The sequence below is a fragment of the Falco naumanni genome, chromosome 3 (assembly GCF_017639655.2).
Source record: "Falco naumanni isolate bFalNau1 chromosome 3, bFalNau1.pat, whole genome shotgun sequence".
Classification (NCBI taxonomy): domain Eukaryota; kingdom Metazoa; phylum Chordata; class Aves; order Falconiformes; family Falconidae; genus Falco; species Falco naumanni.
Window position 1 is genome coordinate 92,748,274 of NC_054056.1, and position 26,481 is coordinate 92,774,754.

The 26,481-nt window shown below is 36.9% G+C and overlaps 1 protein-coding gene across 4 annotated transcripts in view; it reads right to left on the reverse strand.

Moving 5' to 3' along the window:
- The window catches only part of STK3 (serine/threonine kinase 3), a 138,375-nt gene that overhangs the window by 20,809 nt on the left and 91,085 nt on the right, over window positions 1-26,481 (reverse strand). The gene's annotated exons all lie outside the window — the stretch shown is intronic.

Below are 26,481 nucleotides of genomic sequence, written 5' to 3' on the forward strand. Positions count from 1 at the left end.
CAGTCCAGGACCATCATGTGGTGAGCTATCACAGTACCTATCTTGTAAGGCAGATGGCTTTTTGTGAAGCAAAGCCTGAAGTGCAGTCTAAATGTACCCTGTACCACATCATCATGACATATGCGCTAATTTAAAGGATTCAACTGATTTCAAGTGACTGCTTTGAAAATTTCAAAGAACAAGTTTCAGATGGCTACTCTGACTAAACACGGTTCAGTTTTACCTATAAATAGGTACACTGTAAAAGTAAAGTGCCACTTCTTAACATAACCCTCTCACAGACAAAAACTAGAAGACCTGCCATACTCAAAACGTGGTGGCCTAGTATATCCACTCAAGAAAGAAAAAATACAGAGGAAATTTTGGCAAGCAACTGAGACAGGAAACTCTCCATTAATGACTCCTACCACTGCCCATCTAGACCTAAAGCACCAGTGCCAGCACAAGCCTGACATCTACCAAAAGCAATCTTAAGACATTTACCAACCTACTGAGATGTCTCCTGCAGATCTCCCTAAATTGATACAAAGTCTTGCATGTATTTACAGCACAATCCTATCTCTTGCCTGCTTCACAAGTAGACACGGCTGCTATTAACAGAAGTAATAAAAAGCAGCATTTTTATTTTGTGCTTTTTTCTTCATAAATCAATGTACACTTTGTGTACAAATGTAGCAAAGATTCAACAGCAACCACCACAGCAAGCAGAGAAACTCCCTTAAAGAATGTTTCAAGTATGCAAGACATTACCTGTACATAAATATATATATATATATAATGTTCATGAATGCATTGAACACAGCAATTCTAGTTCAATTTCACAAAAAAATGTGTTGTGATCATGTACTGCCTGGCACTGAAGTACCATGTATTTAGATGGGTACAAGAGAAAACAAAGGACAAAGTCTGCTGGCACAATCGGCTAAAAAAATAAAACTACTCATAAAAGTTCCCATATGGATCAGCCAGCCAGCTTTCACTTTAATACCTGACACTTACTCAATTGATAGCCACCTGCATACAAAGTTCTTGGCAGCTTTAAAATACCTTTTTTCTTTCCTTTTTTTTTTCAAAAAAAAAAAGAATAAAATATTATTTAAGCTATTTCCCATCATATCAAGCACAAGCACGCTTTCATTTAACTTCAGGAATGGAATGTGTCTTATTTTAATCTTTCACCTTTGTTCAGTTGAAGAAACTTGTATCGCTGATAATAAGAGGCAAACCAGATCTCACTTAAAGTATGATTTATGCTACATGTTTATATATACTCAGGGACATAGCATTCCAAATTGATAACTACTTGGTTTTGTGGGGTTTTTGTTTAATGTTCTTTTCTTCTGGTTGTTTTTTTTTTTTTTTATGGTTTTAATGTAGTCAGTCCTGCAAAAGCAGCTGGCAGGATCACCAAGATCCTGAGTCAGTAGTTTCATACATCAGGCACTCATTTAAATTTTTACCTCAAAAACTCTAGTATGCATTCCATAAAACACGGTCTGGTAACAGGCAGGGGCATTCCCACGGCTGTGGCACCAGCACCCACTTTTGCTAAGGGGACTGCATATTCCCAGACAGGGCCTGCTACCGGAGCTGCACAGTTACAGACCCTCCATATACAGCTGTAGGTGTAGGCACGCAGACCCTCTTTCTGTCAGTGTCTTGTTAGATCCCACCACACAACTGTATGTACATATCAGCTTCAAGATGGACACAGAGCTGTGTAGCCTCTGGGCTGCAGAGGAGTGTTGGCAGCTGCACTAGGTTACCAGTTACGCCAGCTCCAGCATGTGCTACACAGCGCCAGCGTCACACAGCCTGGGTACCTTCAGTCACCTTTGCTTGCTTTTTGAGATGGGCTTTACAATGCACAACTCAAACCAGTTGCTTCACTTTCCCCAATTAAGACTAGGATTATCATGTAATAAGAAACCAGTGTGATTGTTTGGCAGCAGGTTCCAAGAAATTAATACATTTGTGGATCCAAGGTTGTCAGGACAAACTGCAAAAATAATGAACTCATTTTACAGTAGAAAATAAGATTAAGGGCAAAAAAAAAGAACACAGACAACAGAAAACAGGATTAGTTATGTAGCAGTAAACACAGGGAAGGCAAAACCATGAAAAGAATCAAGGGGCTCTAGAAAAATAAGTCGTAATCTGACATGAAAGTGATTTCAAGCCTTATCACATCCCTACAATTAGAACTAAACCAGCCCAGCAACACCATGGTACACCTTTTTCCTCACCTGGGAATTTAACAAGCCTGAATTCTAAAACAGATAATGAGATATAAGCAAAAGATTAAGAATTATCCCCTCATGCTGACCCATTTGTCACAGTTTCTGGGCTTGTTGAAATCTATTCCTACCTCTACAGAACTAGAAATGACAAGAGGAATTGTCCAGCTATTTTGTGTAAGCATTCTGAAATTTCACCCCCAGGAAAAATGGCATAAGCATGAAACTCAACAACTTGCTTCTGGTGACTGCATTTCTACATGGCTGGCTACTCTTGATAGTCCTGAGGCACCTCTCTTCAATTCCTGGTCATTTTTAAACAGAGTGAAGATGTTGATACAAACCATGAAGAACAGGGGCCTCTCACAGGAAAGCATTTCCAAGTACACTGTAGCTCTAAAGAAAATGTGTAACTAAACAATCTAGTTCTTATAATTTCAACTGCATAGAAATATTCAAAATACCAAAGCCCAAGAAAACAAAGTTATAGACATTCCTCGTTTCACCTGAATTCAGTAAGGCCAATCTATGGTATTTCAAAGGGACTTATTTTAGAGCGTGGTCTTAATTTTCTTAAAAAAAACAAAAACAAACAGCAACAAAACAAAAATACCCAAACAAAAAAACAAACAAACAAACAGATTTCAAAGCAAAACAACACCACCAGCACCCCGCCTCCAAAAAAAAACCACAGCCCAAAAAACCAAACCCTACATAACACACACACACACAAAAAACCCCAACCCTCCAATATCCAATCATACATAACTTTTGTAACTACTAATTTTACGTACTCCTGTAGCTCTGGACTATTTTAGTTTCTGAAGACAAATCCATGGGCTTTCACTTGCATATACAAAGTCAAAGCAGCACACTTTACAGTATTTGTCTTCAACTTAACTTTTCCCAAAATACACGTAGTATGGAAAAAAAAACACACAACAACCAAAAAATACCCCCAAAAAAAACCCCAAACAACAACAAAAACCCAGTAACCTCGAGGAACAGAAGACCACAAAAGTCTTCTACAGGCTCTGCCTTGGACTGGTCAGATCCATAGTTTAGATCCTGCTCCAGCCCCAGACTGCAGGGAACCAGAGGGGCCTCAGGAGAAGTTTATGCAGCTAAGAGGTGCAGAAGGAACATTATCACTTATAAGATGAATTCTGCCTCCATTAAGGTTTGATTACTGTGTAGTACAGTGGTGGAAATTTGCCATCACTGTACCACACAGAGTATTTACAGAGCAAAAAATTAAACTCCCTAGTACAAAAGTAGTCCATTCCCTTTCAGGTATTATTTCTGATGCATTGAACCAGTTGCTTGGTACCATGGCTGTCAGTGGATGGATGTTCACCCTAATAACGTTTTGAAGAGTGCCTCATAGGCTCTTTTACTACCTTTTTTAATTTTTTCTTTTTTAAAGCTATGCCATGTAATTGTGCATCATATATATTTTATTTCCATTCAAATTCAACACTAGGCATGGGAACATATTTCTATGCTACAGGTACTTTTGTAAAAATCTGTGAGTCATTTAATTTAAAAGCCATGGACAGCAACCTAAAGCAATTTTTGACCATGCAAAATGTTTTATAAATAGTTCCATGTGCACTGTTCATCTGGAGTCTCACTAGAGACGAATAATGACCTTGTATTTCATTCTCATTTATTCTGAATTAGCCAAACCTTATGTTTTTAATTACATACTTAATACACCTGGCATGGTCTAATTACAGAAAACAAAACATCATTTAAACAAAAGGTGACCTTGAACTTAGTCTATCAAAATACCAGTTAACTTTAAGTTTTCAGTTTTTAACGAACTGCCAAGACATGCAATAGCAATTTTCCAAATGTGATCATATGCTTTTAGAGCAACAGACTTACTGCATTAGGAAACATCTGTACACACTCTTTATGGCTTTCCTCATTATTAATGCAAATCCCTCTTAGATTTCAATAGTGCTATAAACAGTTCTATAGGTAAACACCAAGTTCACACTACTGATACTTTTAATGTGTTAGACTATACTAAATCTAGATTTGACAAGCAACAGCCTGTTGGAGCTGAAGAAACTTTTTTCAGAAACTAGTGATTTTTTGCGAGTACCACAACCATGAATAAAGGGAATGTGAAGCTACAGCAATGACGATATGCTGCAAAAGGCAACAAAAGTCTTTGACACAAGAAACTTAAATAAATACATCAGTTGTCCTACTGCTGGAATGTGGTTACTTACTTGCTTGAAACTGAGTATGTGCTTAAATCCCTTCTTCAGTTGTGTTGAAGAGTTTCAGTGGCAAATTGTTTTTAGAAGAATGCCTTAATATATTAGTGAATGATCCTCTCATACGTGATACAGGTTTTACACTCCCTTTTGTGACCAAGTAGTGCTAAGAAATGAGGTACAGCATATTTAATAAAGCATCTGGGATTTAAAGTCAAGAGAATGTAACACCTACACAACATTCAATAAAGCCTAAGATTTCTGTAACATAACCAGATCACATATAATTTTACCTTATGGAGTGGGGGGGGGGGGGGTTGACTTTGCAAATTCATTTTAGTACAGGAATAATTTACGTACACATCCTCCTCAAAAGTTTTCTAGTAATTGCCTTGTACCTGTGACTTTGGTCATCATTACAGCCCGTGAGCTTCCCACTTCAATATGCCAAAACAGTGAACATACAGTGCATTTGAGGTAGACAATGTCAATAATAGTATTAAGGAGAGACAGCACATAAAATTTGAGCATGTTCAGCAATACTGGCTAATTCATAAACAACTGGCTTTCAAAGATGCACTCAGAATATTTGCTTATGTTCTGTATTGTTGACCACTGTGTACTTCTAAAACAGAATACTGCAATGCACAAGGGCTAAAGAAGCTGGCTATTGGAAATTTTGAAAAATGTTTCATCATGAGACCAGATTACCGCCACTGCTGACACAGCCAATGTTTTGAACATAGATGACAAGAAAGTCAAGAGTGTTTTGCATGCACAGTAGGTCTGAATGGGTAGATGCTTGTTGAGAAAAATAAATCTTCACCCATCATTAGGTTACACAAATTCATATGACAGTACCCTCTACAGATAAACAAATATATTCAGGGTTGTCACAAATGCTGACAAACATCCATCATTTAATTTACTTGGCTGGCAAAGTAAGGACAACAGTGATTGCCTAATAAAGAAGAGAATCCCAAACTTTTAATACCTAACAGATGGAATTCGATGAATATATTAAAAAGAAATGAAATGGTAAGAAAAGATTTTACAACATAAATCATGTATGTAATAGATGTTGATTAAATAATGATATACATCATTTATTATGTATACAAACTGCAACAGCATCCAAACCAAGACTCCATTGCCTAGCACACTCCAAACTGCCCAGAAGGGGACACAATCTGAATGAGATAAACTTGTCACGAAGTAGAATATGATTTGAAAGTGAAGATGAGATAGATGGGAGTAAGCAGAGTTTATGATTCACATGAAACCTGATGGCAGGACTCTTGCATCTTATTCCAACTCTGCTATGAGCTCATTGTGGAATCACTTTCTGTTCCTCTGCCACCATTCTCCTGATGAGAGCATTCATTCATTCTTTCATTACAAGGCTACAATTAAGAAAGTCCTTGAATAAATACTCAGATCTGAATCCTTCTCGCTGTCATCTCTCAACCAAAAGGTCTCTGCCAGTGCCATTATATTGCTTTAGCTCTACCAGAAAACCCTAGTCTTACAACACAGGCTATGCCAAACACACAAATAATAGCATTCAGTAATACACTGTGAAAAATATCTGTCATAGGTTCGAACAGTGTTTCATTCCCTTCAGATCTGGCATGGCTGTGGTAGTTTGAGATGAAAATAATCCTGTCTGTCAAACAATCCTAGTGACATAAACATAACCTGGAGCAACATAGGTGTGCTACCTTACCACAGAAGAATAAAGTCAGCACCAGTGGTTAAAAAGCTAATATAGAGAAAAGCCTTGAGACTACGCAGGGCAAAATACTCTAATAAAGCTGAGTTCCCATGAACTCTGAAATGAATGCCTACAAACCAAAAAGAGTAACAGGTTTTTCTGAAAAGTATTTCCCTAACTAGGGAAGAGGGGGGGAAATCACCATTTCACAGGCACAACATAGGCAAATTAGGACAATCTTTTTGTTCAATTAAATCTGACCCAAATAAACTGACGTTATTTAATGTCTGAACTGTTCAAAGCACACAGTTCATCATTTCTAGAGCTAGAATGACAGTACAATGTACTTGTCAAAAATATTGCAAGGCAGCAAATATATTGTGAAAATAAAAACACAATCCTAAAATTTAGTACACAACCCTTTTTTTTCTCCCCCTTTTGTTTGGGGATCAAGAGACAACCCTAAAAATTTCAAAGACTGTTTCCTTAACTTGGCATTCATATTTCTAGTAATGAACTTAATTAACCTATGTATAATATAAGGTACTTAGTTATTTCAAGACCTTAATACCAGCCATAAAACATCACAATATAGTCCAAGCAGAAAACCATTCACTCCAAAAAAGCATTCCTACAAACAGCTGGATTACATGAATGAAATACTGAGACTGAAGATAATGGCTCCATCTACGCTTTCTACACTACACAACTATTTTAATAACCCTGGCAGCATCCTTGAGGATAAATTCCTTGCTGTCTGCCAGTGGCTAGCCTCCTCCTTCTGTGAAACCAATAATTTATTTACAGGGAATCTTAAAACAGTTCACACATGAAACAAATGAGGGGTTTTGTTTGTTAGTTTTTTTTAACCTGACAGTGCTTTGCTTTTGTGTCCAAAAGGAAAGACTCTGATGTTGAAAACCTTTTCTCTGACTGTCTAGAGTCTGTTCAATGTACAGGGCAAGAAAGTAGCTCCTTAGGGAAGAGGGCACATGGACAGACTTACCTTCCCTGGCTGTTGTCAAGAGATTACAAGGCAGTTACTATATTTTTGTTCCTGTACTGCAGTTCCAGAACCAAGGATGGGTTGTCACAACTTAAAAATTAATGGTCTGATGACAGATGTCGTATTCCTGGAGGACCAGCTGCTATTCCCACCTGCGGATGCTCATGATGCAAGTACGGAATTGACACATGGGGGAACTGATCATCTTCTTGGCAGCTAATGACAACTTGGTTATGCTCCAGGGACCTTCAAAAGTAGACATGAACTCCAAATCTTTATAATAATTTCTGGTGTGGGTATTTATACACTTACGCATATATCATTTTATTTGTGCAATATTCTCCCTAAGATAGGCATGTTGGGAAGATTTAATAACATATATAACTTGAGTAAATTAATTCTCCTTGGAAGAGGAATAATTGTTTAAGATTGTTCAAAGAGCTATAACTAGGCGTAACATCACACAATTTTAAACTGAAGATAAAAAAATATTTTTTAGCTGTCAGACATATAAAATTGTGACATAGGCTCGCAAGGAAAGTTATGGAAGTACTTCAAATTCAGACATGGTAAGCTAGTTTGGAAAAAGCATTCAGTAGCACATCTACTTCTGTAGGGATACAGAAAAGGTCATTTAGTAAGTAATTTTAATCTCTCAGTTTTCAGATTAATAGTGGTTTCGATAAGAACTACCTTACTAAATAAAAATAACAGTAGTACACAAGAAAAACATTGGAATCATTATGTAGTTGCTAATTTACTTTAAGACGACCTCTACATGTACTCCTACTCAAATTACCATGTCAACACATCCCCAAGTGTAAGAAGCTCAGAAACCACTGAAAGAACAAATCATTGTTCTGATCCTTGAATTGTAATGGATATCACCGGTGGACTTCTGTGGTTTTGAGACTTAATGTTTTCTTTAAGTTAGGTGCTCATTTAAACATAAAGGAAAAGTGAAACCAAAGTTTACCGGAAATAAAAATTTTGAAAGGCCACAAAACATTTTAAAACAGCCTACATAAGTCTCCTTTTATACCCTTTGTAAGAAAACCATCTATTTGCAATATTTTTGGACCTAGCTGCTTTTGATTTGAAGGAGAAAAATAACTTGTATGATTCTTTCCCAAACAACCAGTATTTTCAGACTGTTTAAGAAAACCCTGAAGATCTAAGATCAGAAATTAATGATCCTCATGTAACAGTGAGCAGGTCTTTGGAGAAATTCTGCCTGCCCACAAATCAATAGCAGAAGCAAGTTTTCATCAAATACAAGGTATCATCAAGATAACCCTGTCTACCCACAATTCGGTGGCATGAGCAAACTTCTACTGAGAGCCTGCACATTTTTTTCACAGAATTGAAGATAAGGCTCCTGGCTAAAGAAGTGGTAACAAACACAAGTTGTAAACTGCAACTTAAATAACACAGGTAAGCCAAGTTACTGCCATGCTGAATTAGAGGTAGGAACCTGGTATTTGCAAAGAAGGATGAGAGGGTCAACGAGGATCAGTACGAATTCTCAGAGGGGCAAAGCTAGAGATAGGCAGGTATCTTACAAAGAAAACTTACATAGTTGACCAGTACAAGTTACTGGCTAGAAAAATCTAAATCAGAATTAAGTTTACAGATCTTCAGAGTTCATACCAGAAAAGGTAACAAATCAGAGTTGGCAGAGAATCTATTGGCAATATATAGCTGACATAAAGGGCACTTCCTGCGCAACTTGTGATATGTGACATTCTAAGATTAATTTAATACAAATTACTTGATTAGCCATTCATTCATTAAGTGTTACCATGCAGAAGCAATTAAAACACAAGAGAAAGCATTTAAAACAAGGGTTGCAGATGCTATCATTAGTCTTACACAGGAAAGCATAACACAGTGTTTGACTCAATTTTTTACTTTTGTCGTTATCAGATGACTGGGCTTTTACACCCGTTACAACAGAGACAAAGCAGCAGCTCAGAACCACCTCTTCTGCCCAATTTCAAGAGCCATATTGTTTCTAGTCTTTCTTTCTGTTTTTCATACCATATGGATATCCAAGGAATTTCAGTTTTAACAGAAATACCAGTAACTGCTGAAATAAGAGAACGTGAATGTCTTCTACAGTCATATTAGCATACAAAAGTATCACTCAATATAGTACACCAACTATTTACCTCAACAACTCTGCTTCTCTAATACAGTTACAGTTAGGTTGTATTGCCATGGAGAATAATCACAGTCCAAGCTTTCCTCTAATTTTGATTGTTGCTGAAGTTTTTCCCCTTCTTTGTCCCAGAATGCCTTACTATATTTTTTATATATATATATTTATTTATATATATATATATATATATATATATATATATATAAATCCCAGTTCTTCTAAATGCCCAGATAGGAAATCAAAACCATAAACCTGGCAGTAAAAAAGAAGGAGTGTTACAGTTTCCAATGTTACCAGAAGACTTGCAGCCTCACCGTGGTTTCACTATTTTCATTTTCTTGCAGTAGCGTCTGAAGTTAACAACCCAAAAATTTTAGTGGTTGTTATGTAAAGAACCACAGATTTAGATGTAGGATTCTTCAAGTGGAAGATTCTTCTAAACTTACGTTTTGTTCTCCCTTAATTCTCCTTATTTCATTAACTAGTGGATGCTGAAGTATACTTCCTGAAATTCTGTTTAATTCCCAAAGGGTTTTTTTTCTTTTCTGTAAATAAGAATATACACTACTGCCTAAAACAGGTTATTGAGCAGTAACTAGAATATCTTTGAAATGTGCTGCTCTATGCACAATCTTGGAAAGATTTTTTTCTTTTGCCTTTGCAATATTCATAGGCATATATACTCAAAGCCATGTTGTGAAGGCTGCATGTGCGAGGCATCAATTGGTAAACGTGCATACTTGGTTTCTCACATCCAGGTTCCCAAGTAATTTTTAATGGGCCTTCAGGTGGAGCTAGGAACATACACATGAACATAATTTCTTGAAGAAGTTCCGTTACAAGCTCAACCTACAGGTCAACTGATGAAGAAACATAAAGTCTTGTGGAAAACAATGACTGAAACAATGACTCTCAAGAGCTGCATCATGCCCAGAACCCCTCTGTAATGGCACCATGCTTATAAAAAGCACATATGGAATTTATCAGGACAAATCTGCAAGCCTCGGGGATGGACACATTTCTAAGATCTCAAAACACACTTGTACTCATGTGGATGCACTTGAATCAAACTCCTACCCGCTCCTGCAGTAGCTCCTGACCCAGCATGCTATTCTCACTACACTATTTTTTGTGGGGAAATCATTACACATACAGACATTATTGCCATCCATTTGAAATGCTGAACAATCTTCCTAAACCTTCTCATCCAAACTGGAGGGGAAAAAAAAAAAAACAAAAACAAAAACAAAAACTCTTGATATCTCAGTCCTGGATGTGTGTGACTTCCGTAAGAACACAGGCAGGTTGATTTCCTGGCTTCAATCACACTCTGCAGGAACCACACAAAGTGCAATATTACACAGCTCTTTCCAACATAAAGTCACTATGACTCTATACATGTATTTTCCCAGCTTATGTAGTAAACACTATAAGATACTATTCTCCAGTCTCCATTACCCCATATTATCAGGGATCTCAAGAAATAGATAGCCAATGAGTTCGATAGTAAATACATCAATTACACATATTATCTTTTCTGCAGAGCACCAAGGTCTTATGACTTGTGTTTGTTCATCCTGGTGGACTTCGATTGTTCCTAGTACTCTATTGCCATGGTGGAGCACAAGGTGGGATAGGCCAGGTGGGATCAATTTCTTCAACCACAACTGCCCTTTAGGGTGTATCTAAACACAGCACGTTGATGACCTTCACCAGCTGGAAAACTTAAACATTCACTAGTATACCTACTCAGCAATCATCCAACTGTTGCAAAACACCAAGAAAGCTCTGAGCCAGCTCTGACTTGATCACGATTCTGAGGACAGCCAGCCACTCCAGCAAAAAACCAAGAAACACATTCAGGCCACCCTGAAGCCCTTGTACAGCAGACAAGCCTTCTTCTGAGAAGTTCCAAAGAAAGCTGCCGACTTTAACGAGTAGGAATTTGGAAGCAGTACTTCTGTACATGTGATATGGGGCAATTTGAGGACAGTTCTGTAAAAAGATATTAAAAAGCAGCTAGACTGAATCTCTGTCTCCAGCAAGTGTGAGCAGTTATGTAGAAACTCACTGAAGTGATCTTAACTGTAGGACAGATGGTATTTTTGCTGTAGATCACTGAGGGGGAACCAGACCTGGCACTCTTTCCAATAAAGCAAGTATCTGCAATGATGCTTATTAGTTACTGAGCTATGGCTGCATGACAGACGTGCTGTATCAGGAAAAGACAAAGAAGAGCTGATACAGACCAAAAACCCCTTATTTGTATATCAAAGGTGGAGATGAACTTCTAGCTGTAGAAAGCTGCTGAAATTAGTCTTACCAGGTGTGGTGGGTTAACCTTGGCTAACAGCCAAATGCCCACCCAGCTGCTCACTCCCTCCCTCTCATTAGCCAAGCAGGGGGAGAAAACAGGATGAGAAAGCTCATGTCTTAAAATAAAGGCAGGGGAATTGCTTACCAATTAGCATCATGGGCAAAACATACGTGGCATAGGGAAAATTCAATTTATTGCCAATAAAAATAGTTTTGAGTAGCAAGAAAAAAAAAAGATAAACATTAAAGCAACAGCTTGCCTCCTCCCTTTCCCAGGCTCAACTTTACTCCTTCATTACAGACTCTTCTACCCACCCCTGCTCCCCACCCCCCAGCAACACAGCGGGATAGAGGGTAAGCAGTTTCCTTGCTGCCATTCCCTCCTCCTGATGGTTTTCATAGAATCATAGAATGGTTTGGGCTGGAAGGGGCCTTTAAAGACCATCTATTTTAACCCCCTTGCCATGGGCAGGGACATCTTTCACCAGACCAGGTTGCTCAGAGCCCCATCCAGCCTGGCCTGGAACACTTCCATTGACAGGGCATCTACAACTTCTCTGGGCAACCTGTTCCAGTGTCTCACTCGCCTTATAAAAAAATGGCTGCCTTATAGCAAATCTAAATCTACCATCTATTACTTTAAAATTGCTGCCCCTTGTCAAGTGCTTCATCACTACAGGACCTGATAAAAAGTCTGTTTTTTCAAAGCTCCCTGTATACATTGAAAGGCCACAGTAAGGTCTCCCCAAATCCTTTGCCAGGCTAACAATCTTAACTCTCTAAGGAGAGGTGTTCCAGCCCTCTGACCATTTTTGTGTCCCTCCTCTGGACCCACTGTAACAGGTCCATGTCTTTCTTGTACTGAGGATCCAGAGCTGGAAGCAGTACTACATGTGGGATCTCACAAGAGCAGGGGGGAAGAATCACCTCCCTCCACCTACTGACCAGGCTTCTTTTTATGCCGACCAGGATACGATTGGATTGGCTTTCTGAGCTGCAAGTGCACATTCATAGAATGGTTTGGGTTGGAAAGGACCTTTAAAGACCATCTAGTCCAACCCCCTTTTTAAAGGCATTTTAAGGCTAGCTCCACTTCTCATGGAAGAAGAAATAATTATGAACTATCAAGTCTTACTCACCTAAACAGTCTCTGTCCTCATCTGACAGTATACATCATAACACATCTACTGGCCACTACTACATGCACTATCATGTGAAGGTTGGGTTGGACCGACTATCTGCCACAATGACCGCTGCTCAAAGCCACTTGTGTCTCATTCAGAGAAATACGTCTGTGTGACCAGCCTGGATTAATCCTATCCCATAAGCCAGAAAAACACTAAGTCAATCTTCCTTGTTTCTTTCTCTTCCCTCTTCCCTCCATCCAGACTCCCAACTGTCTATTCTTCCTTTTGATTTCCTCTCTCTACCAGTCGGCATACTTATTCAAACAATAGAAGACACCGTGATTTGGGTACCGGTGATTAACACTTCAGCATTCAAATCTCACCAATGTTGTGTAGCTGAGGGCTGTTGTGCTTGCACAGAATAAGTGTGGCTTTTCTTCCTCCTTTTCCTTTTTAAATGGATATGAAATTAGATTCTACAATTCTATGTATAAAACACTTCGAAAGAATGTTAAGTCAAACACTTGAAAGACATTAGGAAAGAACATCTTAAAACTCCTTAGGCAACCTTAATTTTGTTTTTGTCTTATTATATTTAAGCACTGTAACACATTCTTTAGTTGTATCACATTGGGTTAAAACTTAAAAGAATGGGCCCATAGTAAGTCAAGTGATGCATCACTTCCTAAATTTTGAGCATTTGATTTCATCACCTGAACACAGGTTATCATCACTTTTTTGCATTTAATAAAATTAGTTGAGAATCCTTCACCATTATCACATCGCTTTTTCCCAGATAATGAATAAATGAAACATCATAGCTGAGCATTCTCCTTCACATTTGGCCTTATAATCTGCTTACTAGAGATGGAGGAAGGCTTTCAATCCATGGCTCAATGTGAGCAAGTCTGAGATAATGCTAACAGATTTGGAAATGAAGAAAAGAAAAAAAAATGGCAGTTGGCTAGTGTTCTTCTCATTAGCTCACAGTCAGTAAGGCAGAGGCTCCAGTACTACTTTAAATAAGGTGCTTTTTGGGGCTCCCACCTACTCCTCTGAATCCAAGGTATAGTTATGATGAGGATTTCTCCTGAAATTTATTCTTAGCATTAATGTACTTTCCTTTCAGACACAGACCACATTAAAACCACTCTTCTCACTCTGAAAAAAAAAAAAATTGCACTAACTTGAACATTGGATCACACCTCTAGTAACCAAACATTTCTGTTAGCATACTATACAGTTGTCCGCTTACTAAGTGACAGTTTTCACAATAAGCACAATACACTCCAGATGCCAGGTGAAGTTTGCTGCACTGATTTTCAATTGAAAGCTGTAAAATAGTTTCTTGAATTGGCCATCTGCAAAATCCTCTCTCCCCCATATGTTATAATGGCAACTGCCAGCAGCAGAGGCATTTCAGGTAATAACTCACTGATTAAAACTGTCAGGCTATTTTTCAGTGAAGGCATCTCAGCTCTGGAATTAATTTCTCCCTAACCCATGGTCAAACAGCTTATGTTTGCTGACTTCCACAACATGGGATATGGAATTGCAGAACAAAATGATCATGGTGTTTGGTGACAGAACAGTTTGAGGACCATTGGATACGGCAACTATCATTCTTTGGAGGTGCTTTATTTTAGGAAGCTGCAGTAAGATGGAAAAGGTGCACAAAGGAAGAACCAAGCCAAAATCAAGCTACATTAGTAAACTGCTCCACTATGTTTTATATAATACGTATTCCAAAGTACCCATGTTAATTCTAGGGTAGCATAGGTATCTGTAAAAAAGGTCGGTGCAGGGAACCCCGGTTGGTGTTGGAAGTGATACAGCCCCTCCATGCGTACACGACTGCTGAATCTCTGAAACTTAGCAGTGCTTGGTCCTTGGCGAGCTGCTGTTGCCATAGCAACATCTCTTTAAAACATGGAAAACAGGTCAGGTAGTTTCAAACTAACCACTGTTTCTAGTGTTGCTCTCTTCCTCTGTAGTTTTGAATTAGCCCACCTCTGAGATGAGCAGTAGGCTGTTACCATAGAGTCATCTGCCAGCAGAGGAGAAAACAAGGCTCTTGAGTTCCACAGGCTGTAGGGATGCTTAAGTAACATGGAGTTTGACCTCCCTCCACCTACTGCTCTTTCCCCCAAATCCTTCAGAAATCCTCTTCAGTGGCACCAGCTATTTTCCACCTCTTTTTCTCTGCAAATATCCTTTACCCTGAAAACTGTTTGGGGCTTAAATTTTTGGGTTTATTTTTATTGTTGTTGATGTTATTTTGTTTTGGGATATTTTTGTTTTGTTTAGGGATTTGTTTTGTTTTGTTTTGTTGTTTGTTTTTTTTTTTTTGTTTTTTTTTTTTTTTTTTTTTTTTTTTTTGTTAAATAAAAGAGCACTGCACAATTTCGGAGTACAAATCCTGTTAACCACTGAGTGTAAGTGAAAGGTGCATTATTTGGCCATAGCATCATTCCTTTAAAAGGCTGTATGCTACAGTACCTTTCAAAACATGCTAGCAGTTATCAGAGAACTTGATGTAGTGAAAAACAACTACTGTAAACTACATCTCTCTGAAACCTGTGGCAAGGAATTTAACCAGCTCAAAAGACAACAAATGAAACAGCTGAGCATGTACACACCAAGCTGCGCTACAATCAACATGCTCCTACCGATTCCTTCATTTCTCTGAAGTAGCATTGGAGGTTGGCTGCACACAGGGGCTCATATCTTGCAGAATCATTTGTCACAGACAAAATCCTGAAGGACAAGCATCAGTTTCATTTTTTAATTTAATGTCTTCATTACTTTAATTGAATCTGTCTGAATGTAGACTTATTTATACCAGTCTCTGTCTTGGATTCATTGTGGTATTCTATTAGTTAATGGAAACTCTTTAGAAAGAAATAGTAATGGAATTTCTAACTTTGAAAAAGCAAAATAAAAAGCCCAATCCACCCTATACACACACACGCATCACAAGCGCCATGGAAATAGCTCTATGAGCATTATCAGGAAAATATTCTCATCTTGAGTTATTATCCATCTCTGTAGAGTGCACGTTCTTCTTCTGTGTGGATGGCATTAAGAACATGTGACTATAATTAATGGCAATCTTAAAGTAACAATTAACTTCAACAAAAAAATAAATGACCACTGTGTGAAAGTGATAATCCAGAAAAACAAAACAAAACCAAACCAAGTATTTGCACACATGAAGAATTACCTTCAAAAAATACAACCACCTCCTCTGGGTTCCAGTGGGACCAATGCCCAAGGAGCTCCCAGGAAGAAAGACTCCAATTCACACGCTTCTTGAAATAATTCCCTATGCCAAAAAGCAGTCTTCAAAGACGACACAACAAAAATAAGAGATAGTAATTTTGCGACAGCTCATTTTTACTAAAAGAGCTTCTTGGATCTGGGGAACTTTTTGGGGTGATGGGGAAGTTTGGCCTTTAAGTATCTTTGAAGAACATGTTTCCCTCCATTCTTACTGGAAAGAAGAATATTCCAATTTAAAAAAACCACTAAATATATTGGGCTGTAGTGACACCATGAGGGAAAAGATAATTCAAACTTTTTTTTCAGAAAGTGCCACCTAATTCATATCTACAAGTACTACAGCGTGCTCATACAGTGTCATACAGTCAAGGCTGCACAGTTTGCCAAGTTCCTGCTTCTCAGCTGAAGATCTAACCTTATCCATGAACCTAGTCTGCTGCAATGCAAAGTAAAATAAGTAAAATTCTTCAAAACGGTGTAAGCTAACTTGTTTTAGTTCTCCCTATGGCACACTAAAAATTGTCAGGGAGACACAGTCAGGGTTCTCAGCTGAGCATCAAGCAGCTTTTTGAAACAGCTATAACTACGCTACTGTACCTTTAAAGTTCTCCTACAGAGCAATTTTGTCCTGGTACATCTTATTTAGGTTAAGAAACAAATTTTTTTGTATTACTCTTCTTATATCTGTACAACTCCTACTGGCAACACAAACAAATGTAAGCAATACCAAGATCTTTAAGCAGACGCTAAATAAGTGTTAATGCTTCAGGTATTTCTTTCCTAGGAACCAGGCTTACTTGCCCTAAACTAAGGAATACCAAGAGAAACAGTCTAAGCTGTGGATTTTCTAACCCTAAACTTAAATGCAGTTTCACATTTAGGCACACAAATCAAAGTTGTTTCTTTAACAACCTAGGCAGCTAAACTTAATGTTACTGTCAGTACCAGCTTTGCCACTGACTTTAGCAAGTACGAGATCAACCCTTCTATAGAGAGTCTCTCAACAGCTACAGCTTTAGCTATTGGGCTTGCATAGCTTTATTTGTAAATTATTACTCATATAACACTAAAGTAGGTATAAAAACTTGCCAAATTAATTTTGTGGGTTTGTTGCATGTGTGTGTGTCACACCTTGGGTGATTTTACACAGGTTTTTTTTACCTTTTTAGGTACTCATGCTGTCCATGAGGCATACTTTTATCCAAACACAAACAACAACAACAACAAATGAAAAAAATGAAGTCTCCAAACAGTTAGCTTAAAGATTTACACTGCACATATCTCTATAAAAAAACCTCATCTTTTTCACCAAAAATAAAATGACTAGCGCACAGCAATGCTACAAGTCCCAATAAACAGAAGTAAATGTGGGCTATAAGGCATCTATAGAGATCTAATGTAAAAGAATGACATCTGGGATCATTTTAATGTATATATTCCACACCTTATTAAAATACAAGTAAGTGAGAAAAAAATAAGTATTTCTATAATACACTTACTAGCTTTTAAATTTTATACGAGTTCCCTTTTACCTCTGAGTTATGCAAGTTATAAGAAAAGGAAATAAAATTTACATGTAAACCAAAATATTTTGGGCAGTCCCTGGTTTTGGTAAATGTGTACTAAGTCCAATCTAATCAGATATCTAAAGGTATTAATTCAAAATAACAAAGAAATCCAAATATTATAAGCTCTCTGATTTAAGTCAATTCCTTAATGCAGAAGCCTCCTTGTTCAAATTCTACAAGTTATTTGCAAACAAAAACCGCACAGAATTTTTTCTGTTCTTCAGAAAGCTCAATAGTATTAAATGTCAGCCATTTAATTTCCAGTATTTTGTTTATGAAATATTGTTAACATCTATGCCTAATATATAGTCTGCACATGGTACTTATTGGCTGCTGATCAAAACATGAGGCACAGAAATCTAATACAAGCTTTTTGATTAGTTAGCCACACAGACACTGAACTAATCCAAAAATTTTCTTGTTAAATTGCTAGACTCCTATCTGACAATTTCTCATACTCCTATTTGAGTCCAGTAAAAATTAATAAAAGAAAAGGGGAGGTGGGGGGTGTTTGTAAAAAAAGCTAAACCCAAAAAACATCCATTGTTCTTTTTACCAAAGAGGAAGGAAATCCTCTTCAAAACTAAGGAGTTACAAGAATTAACTTAAAATGGTCTTGAAAAATTCCAGTCGCCCACTCTCCTGAGGCAAGTTTTATTTTTACTTCCTTTCATTACCATTAATCACCATAGCAAAGAGTAGGAGAACAGATTTTGTTTCTTGGTGGTAAATTTGCATGATACTGTCATAGAGATGTTTTCAAAGAACTCTGCTGAAACCCTGAAGTAGGACATGCACCCCTTGGTGTCAGCACTCAGTTTGGGGATTAGACATTACACACAAAGGTGACATGCTGTCTTGAGATTAACAGTGATTATGCAACATGGAAACTATGTGGATTAAACATAGTTTAATTCCCGCCCCCCGCCCTTTTTTTTTTGTAAAGGAAAACAGAATAGAGACCTGAAACTGAATTGGTTTGATGGACAAAAAAGGATCGTCTCAAAGTTGTTCAGCCACAACTGTTTTTTTCAAGTATTTCAAAGTTCTTTCTAGGCTATACACATTACTTTGCTATTACACAATGATCTCAAAGAGGTATATTAGTACAGACAACTGGTTACTAAGGTAACAAGATGTTACTTTAAAGCAGCAACGCTGCCCCAGCTCATCAGCTTCACTGATTTCTTGCATTTGTTCTCCTTGAACTATGCACAAATTACAGACCTCCTGTATAACTGAATATATACACTGGAGCTACACTTCAGTCTCTCCATCTCAGCTAACAAGAAAAAAAGAAGGGGATTAGATGATGCAAGCATTTAAATTCTTTAGAGTGAAGCAGCTTCATTCTTCACTTTATACTAAGAATTGAAAGTCGGCTGAAATATAAGTTTTAAGTGTCTTCTAACTAGAAACTATTTTGCAATTAAAAAACACATTGCATATTGAAGCTATTCGACATGATAAAATAAGACAGCAGGGACACTTTAAACTTTTGGGAGAGAAAACATGGTTAAGTTTTACTGACCAAATCTTGGCTGAAATTTTCCAGAGGCAGACTCACGTTTGGAAATAACAGTTAATTGCTAATTGCAAAAATCGTCAAGGTTACCTAAAATACTGATGGTGCTAATAAATGAATTAAGTATGTCACTATTTTTGAGAGCTTGAGCTTGTAAGACCTATGTGTTCTCAACACCTTTATGATTACAAACATTAGCCATCAGCAGTAGCTGAAAAACCCACAGGATATAAGGCCATCGGAAACATTTACAGGAGGAAGTCACCTATGACGAACCTCTGCTCCAAGTGGGATCAACTCCACCAAAACTATTCCTGATGTGTTTATCTAACCAGGTCTTCACCGCTCACAATAGCAGCAACTTTAGCAACCCTCTGAGGCAATCTGCTGTCATACATTGTTATCCTATTAGACGTTCTTCTTACTATGGAGCTTCAAATAAACTGCTGCAATTCAAGCCTGAGTTCTTGTCTTATTTTCAGAGTACATCTCAATGATAAGTAAAAATCTTAAATTCTGTTTTTGTATTTGTAAAAACACAAAAAGTTTTCTGGCCTAGAAGAGTGTTTTCTGTGCCCTTTTAGGAAAAAGAATTCATATAATCTTAGTCAGATAGCATGATCCACCTTACAAAACCGCACAAGTGCAGCACTGGCACTTCCATATAAATGTCTCTCAGCAATCAGAGTAACAGCTTTAAAGTAAACCTACAATTTAAGATAAACAGAAAGGATTGATTCTGTTTACAGCCTAAACAATTTAGTTAAAAATAAGACCAAATTACTAGGCTTGATTTTCAATTTTTTACTTCTATACTAATAGGCAAAGGGACATAATCAAAGAGAGAGGATCCTATATTCAATACCATTCGGAGAAACACTCTGCTCAGGTAGTGTATTCCCCCCACACACTGCAAGAAAAATAAGTGTCCTTTTGTGATCAGAATATACAAACAGGATTTAGTTAAATCTGACGGTAAATCAGACTGTATTTGACTTGCAGAGTTTTAAAAAAAACAAAACCAAAAATAAAACACACACAACAAAAAACCCCACAGTGTAATAGGTTGGTCCGGTCTCTTTACCTAATGGAGAGGAAAAAAAACCAACAAAAAATAAGACACCACAACACCCCCCCTCAAAAAACAAATCTCCCTCCACCCCCCCCAAACAAACTCAACACCCCCACAACCAATACCACACTTTTAGCTCATATGTCAGGCTGGCACAACCTCTCTTACTGCCTGCCTGAACATGATAAGCCCAACAAACCACGGCCATGACCTGCAAACCATCCACAGTGGACTCCTAATATGAATCTCTCTTCCACTGAATTAACCTGACAGCTTTCATTTTTTTAAACTACTCCTCAACACACAAGAAGCTTCTGTAAAAGCCTCCTATTATAAGAGGTACAGAAAACCTTCACTGCTGAGGTTCACACTGTCCTCGCAAAATGAGCTCCATAAAGCATAGATTCATTTTACAGTCTCTCTCCTCTGTTAGCCATATCTGAACAGAAGTGAATGAAATTCTGCATGCGGACCGGCAATACTTGTGTTTCTCTCATATGCATACAGCCCATGCAAACCCAGAAACCTAAGTTTCATATTTGCTTAGTTAAGAAAACATTTTTCCTGTCAGTATCGGGAAATGCTTAATGATATTCAAGGAACTAATTAAAAATAAAGCAAAATTAATATATGTTAATACTTCATTTTAAATTTTCAACTTAGAGAGAAATCTGAAATGACTGAAAATAGATTAAATACATTAATTCCCTTTAATTATAAAGAACACTGTACTAAACAAACTGATTTGCTGCTTAAAGTCAGAGTAAACCCAGCCAAGGTTATGGACAAAGTAGTACTTCAAATGAGGCTGACTCTGCCTAACTTTATTACTGACGTTTTAATTAAATTCTATGTGGTCTTGAGTCATTTTGTGGTATTTATTTTTCTACTGAATCATTTGTCACATTACACATTTACAAATATTAACTGAAGTGCTCAGTATCTGCAATGCTATTATTTCACAATTATTATATTCTAACATATTTGTTCTGTTTGAGACCCAGTGAAATATTCTGCCTAGCATAACAGATGGCTTTTTAAATTTTTGTTGCTATTCCAGAATCTTTAAGTCACCCAAAACACATATACTTAAACATGATACTGCAGTTACTGCAAAACATGATCTACATGTTCACTGTTTAATATTTAACAATCTGGATACCATTCCTGTTTGGAAATAATTCTGCTAAAGACAGAAATCATTACCCTAGCATTGCTATAATAAATAAATTTGCCTTTTTACATTTTATCATCTCATAACAAAGAGTAAATTACCCATTTAAAATCAATTAATATATTCAATCAGTGCAAATGAAGTTTAGCAACTCATTCTGAGTCACATTAACTCACAGGTTAACATCAATTAGATACTACTTCATTACAGTTCATGTAAATCCTTTGTTAACATCATGTCCCACGCTAACACACATTACTAAGGGGCAGAAGGATTTACAGAGCAGTTTTGCATCTTAATGAGATGCAAAATATCATGATACAGTAAAAATCTAAGCAGCAGGTTATTTAACCCATGTATCATGTACACATCATACTTCAATCTAGCAAGCTAAGGTTTACCTTTTTTTTTCCCCACACAACAAAAATTTCAGGCACTTCTTGCTTATTAAAAGTTCATCTTTTTTGGTGAAAACAACCTTCTATAATGCCCACAAAAATGTGATAAATGCTAACATAAAATATCACAAAATCCTCAACTGTGAAAAACAAGAAGAAATTTGAGCAAGCTGCTTCAACAACACCTTGCAGTTATACTGCTCATTTAATACACAGCTCTCTCCAACATGTACATAGATCACATTGAACATTCCCCATGGAAAGCACAAAGCTATCGTAACAGCAACATGGTCATATGAATACATAATATCTATAAAAAAACCAACTGTTCTTTAAAGGTTGTTTGTCCCTTAGATGGTCAAAACACACACATCATTTGCTCTAAATTCGGTACTCTGATCCAAACTGTTGACTTGTAAGCTAAGTTAAAAAAGCTGGTCCATTAAAAAGTTAATCTTTATTATGAAAAGCTGCTTATACCGTAATCATTAACGTTTCTATGAATATCATAGCCTTGCATTATATAGCTTTACTGCATCTTTATTTATTCACATATATTATGCCGCTTTTCCTCACAATGAGTAGTATCTTGTTGACTAGACTTACTGGCATCAAAGTTTGCTGTGAATAAAACATCAGGGTTTTATTCACATCAGGATCAGGGCTAAAATATTGTTGCTTTAGTTTTGCCGTCTGCTGCATGCCCCTTAAAAATAATGAAAATGTGTAAAAGAATTGCCTATAGTCTCAAAGAATTAACTGAAAACAAAAATCCATGAGTGTGAAATATGTATTAAAATTTTAATATAAAAGCTGAAGTTTGAATAAACACTAGTTTGTTTTTTGGTTTTGATTTATATCAAATCATGGCTTCAACACTTCCATTTCCAAGGCTGAAATCAAAAGACACAAAACAAAACTAAAACATTTACAAGTACTTCCCCAGAAATACATTTCATTAAGATCCACTGATGTAAAAGACCTATACTTTTGGTTTTCAGAATTTATCCCGAGACAACAAAACCAGATAATAAAACAACAACAACAACAAAAAAACCCACACAAAAAAACCACAAATAAAAAAAAAAAATAAAAAAAGCAACCTTATACAAATGCCTAGTCACAGAAAAGACAACATTAAAAAAATGTTTGGGATTTTTTGGTTTTGGCTGTTGGTGGTTTGGGGTTTTTTTTTGGTTTTTATCCTACATCTCTTCTTGCTTTTGGAAAAAAACCCACTCTTATGCACAAAACCCAGCATGTTAGTCCTGAAACATACATAACAGGGTAAATCTGGAGTAACATAATATTCAAGATTAATATACAGTACCAGAATTAACTCTAGTTAAAAGTTATTTGCCATGTACCTGATTCAATACAACGTAAAACTTGAAGGTCTGCTGTGGCAATTTTTTCTCATCAAGTCATAAATGGTACATCAATAACCAGCACAGATGGGTCACAGAACTGAAGGCTCGTAGGACCAACAGTCAGAGATGGAGCTCAAATTCCCATATGGCATTAGTGAAAAAGTAGTAAGATCAGCTCTTGACATTCAAAACAGATGTACATCAATGGGGGGGGGGGGGGGGGGGGGGGGGGGGGGGAAGCATAAATATGCACTTACAGAAGCAAAAATGCTGCTAAAGTTACTTTTTTTAAAGATCAGGTTGATGACCAAAGCATCTTGTTTTCTTGGAAAAGTCTTCTATTTTCATTGGCAAGGAATTCTCAAAACATTTATGCCAGGGCATAAAATTATGCCCACGCAAAAACTTTAAAACCAAACCTAGTGCTAAGTTCATTTTGCATTATTTTACACATTCATTTATCCACCTCATGTGAAAAGTTTCCTGTACCATTTATTTACATTACCTAAAAACATCAGCAAGTGTGTAAGACTAACTGCTGTATCTGTATTACATGTATTTGTATAGTATTTGTTTAAATGTGCATTGTTTTATCACACAGTAAAATATACTAGGAATAGGATAAAATACCACTGCAACCTAAAGTAAATATACAATTTGGCTACAAGAATTAGCTCCCGGTTCTGCAGGTCATAGAAATAAGCAAACTGATTAGTTGCTGGGATTTATATAAGGACTGGTTTTTCTTCCTTTTCCCTTCTCCCTCCCACCTTAATGGCATTTCTGCTTCTCTCGTTTATGCTGTAACAGATACTTATGCTAATAAACTTGTAAGTCTTTCCATCTGATACACTTAAATGCCTCTTAGCATGGCACTGTCATTCTGCTCTGGGTCACAAGTAAAGCGTGTAATGGCTGCTAGCACCGGAATGCTATGTACAGCTTACAAAGGCATATAGATAAGTAAGGATAATGGTATAATCCAGCAAATTAGTTTTGTGACCTCCAGTTCACACAGCAACCCTCCTCTTCCACACAGAAAGTTGGAGTACTATTAGAATATACTACCATTATGTCAGATTTTGATCATTTATATTTCAGTTCTAGTGTATCAATCCTTTCCTTCAATAAAATTATGACTGTCAGCATTAACTGTTAGGATCCCTTTCCAGATGCCATTAAGGCTAATTCCAAACAAAACAGAATGGAATTATTTAGTACAAAAAGTTTCCATTATTTATTCCTTTTATGAATCATTTATAGACTTCATGTCAGCAACGGAAAACATTCGTGTTGATCTCACAAAGAGTAGACAATATATTATGCATGCTGCCCACTGATTTATCCTTTCAGAAAGTCTCTCGCAGGCCACATACCAATATTGCTACTCACTGCCTAAAATATAAATAGAAGTGCTTCTAGAATATATAAATAAATAATAATTGCCTATGGTTCAAACCAGCAGGCTGTTAAAGCCATAATCTTGTGTGACCTCAGCTGGTACCAGGTGCTTCAGAGAAATGTATTCTTGAGCGTACTATGCTGAAGTGATACATCCATTATTGAAGAGTCTCCCTAAACTCTTTCTTAGGCTGAATTATCCATGGAAGTATTTGGGATTTCTCATGCTTAAAACAAAATTCCACATCCCCACCCCAACCTCACTAAATAAATTGCCCGTGCAAATATCGATTCACTTTTTTTCCTTAATCCTCTTTGGTCCTCCATCAGAATCATTTTGTACCAACAAGCCTTATAACACTGCATTTTTAGAAAGTCAAGGACAAACTGCACATCACTTAACCTCCACGAGACACCAGAACAGGTTGCCCTGACAAGCTGTGGATGCCCTGTCACTGGAAGTGTTCAAGGTCAGGCTGGACAGGGCTTTGAGCAACTAGTAAAACTAGTGAAGCTGGCCTAGATAACCTTTAAAAGTCACTTCCAACCCGAACCATTCTATGAATCTGGGATGCTGAAGTCTTTGACTTGCCAGTCTAAGACCACTAGCAAGGTGTGCCTACAGCACAGAGAGCAGTTAAGTTTCTGAAGATCAGAATGCCTCAGGTTTGGTTCTAGGACAAATTCCTATTTCAAGAAGGCAACTTCATATGTACAAGCAATGTCAACAAATTCCACAGGATTATCCATGTACAAATTATTCACAAATAAGCACTTATAGAATCAGGATCTTAGCTTTTACAAAAAGTACCGTTTTTATTGCATTTCTTAACGAGTAATGGAAAAGATGATTAATTTTAAATTGTTCTAAAGGCAATTTTATTGACACTATAATAACCCCATTTAAACAACAGTCACTTATTTTCCAGTGAATAGTACAAACAATTATTTTGTTAGTCAGTTATCAGGATGATGACTTGTTGCATTTTATGGTAAAAAAAATAATAATAGCACCTACAAAAAAAAACCCCACCCAAACGAAAATCCAACTTAATCAAAACTCTCCAGCAGTAACAGCTTGTACTGTGCAATGTAACTGGCTTTACTCCAGTAGCTTAAATTTAAGAGTCAGCTTTATGTAGAAATGCAGTAAGTGGAAACTGGGAAAAAAATCCCACACCTACAGCTGTCACCTAAAATTAAACACAACATTTTTCTCCAAATCCCAAGTGTACTTTCAAAAAGATGCCATGTGATCATATTTAGCTACTGCACTGTAGTTAAGAACATGTTTAATCTACAACAGCTAAACTAAATTCTTTCATTCAAACATGTTTAAAAAAATAACAAAGCTGAAAACCAGGTATAATCATCTACAAGTCTCTACATAGTAATTATTTACTTCACTTTAACAGCAACTTGTAACTTAGAAGTATTTTCTTTTTGCCCTGTCATAATTTGCAACATAGGCAAAAAGAAGTAAACTACACACATTTTGGAGGGGGGAAAAGCCCCACCCTAAAACAGATAGACTGACATTAGATAGAATTATTCTATGTAGAGAGATGTTCACTATTGGAATAGTACCAACAAGCTAGCCTGTGCAAAACAGTAGGGTGATCTTAACCATCTCCAAGGAGATTGATTACATGGCTCCAATCCAGTTTGAAATGCTTACCATTTTACCAAGATACTCAGCAAACATGACAATATTCCATGCCTGTAGCAATTTATTTATTTTTAAATGGAACTGGATCAAATTTTAAAGTGGATATAACATATAAATTTAAAAGAACAAAAAATACTTTTAAAAAGCAGTTACAAATAAGTATATTCTTTACATCATACCACTCTTCATTAAAAAGGTCCTGCATTAAGCAAATGCACTTATGTCTCATC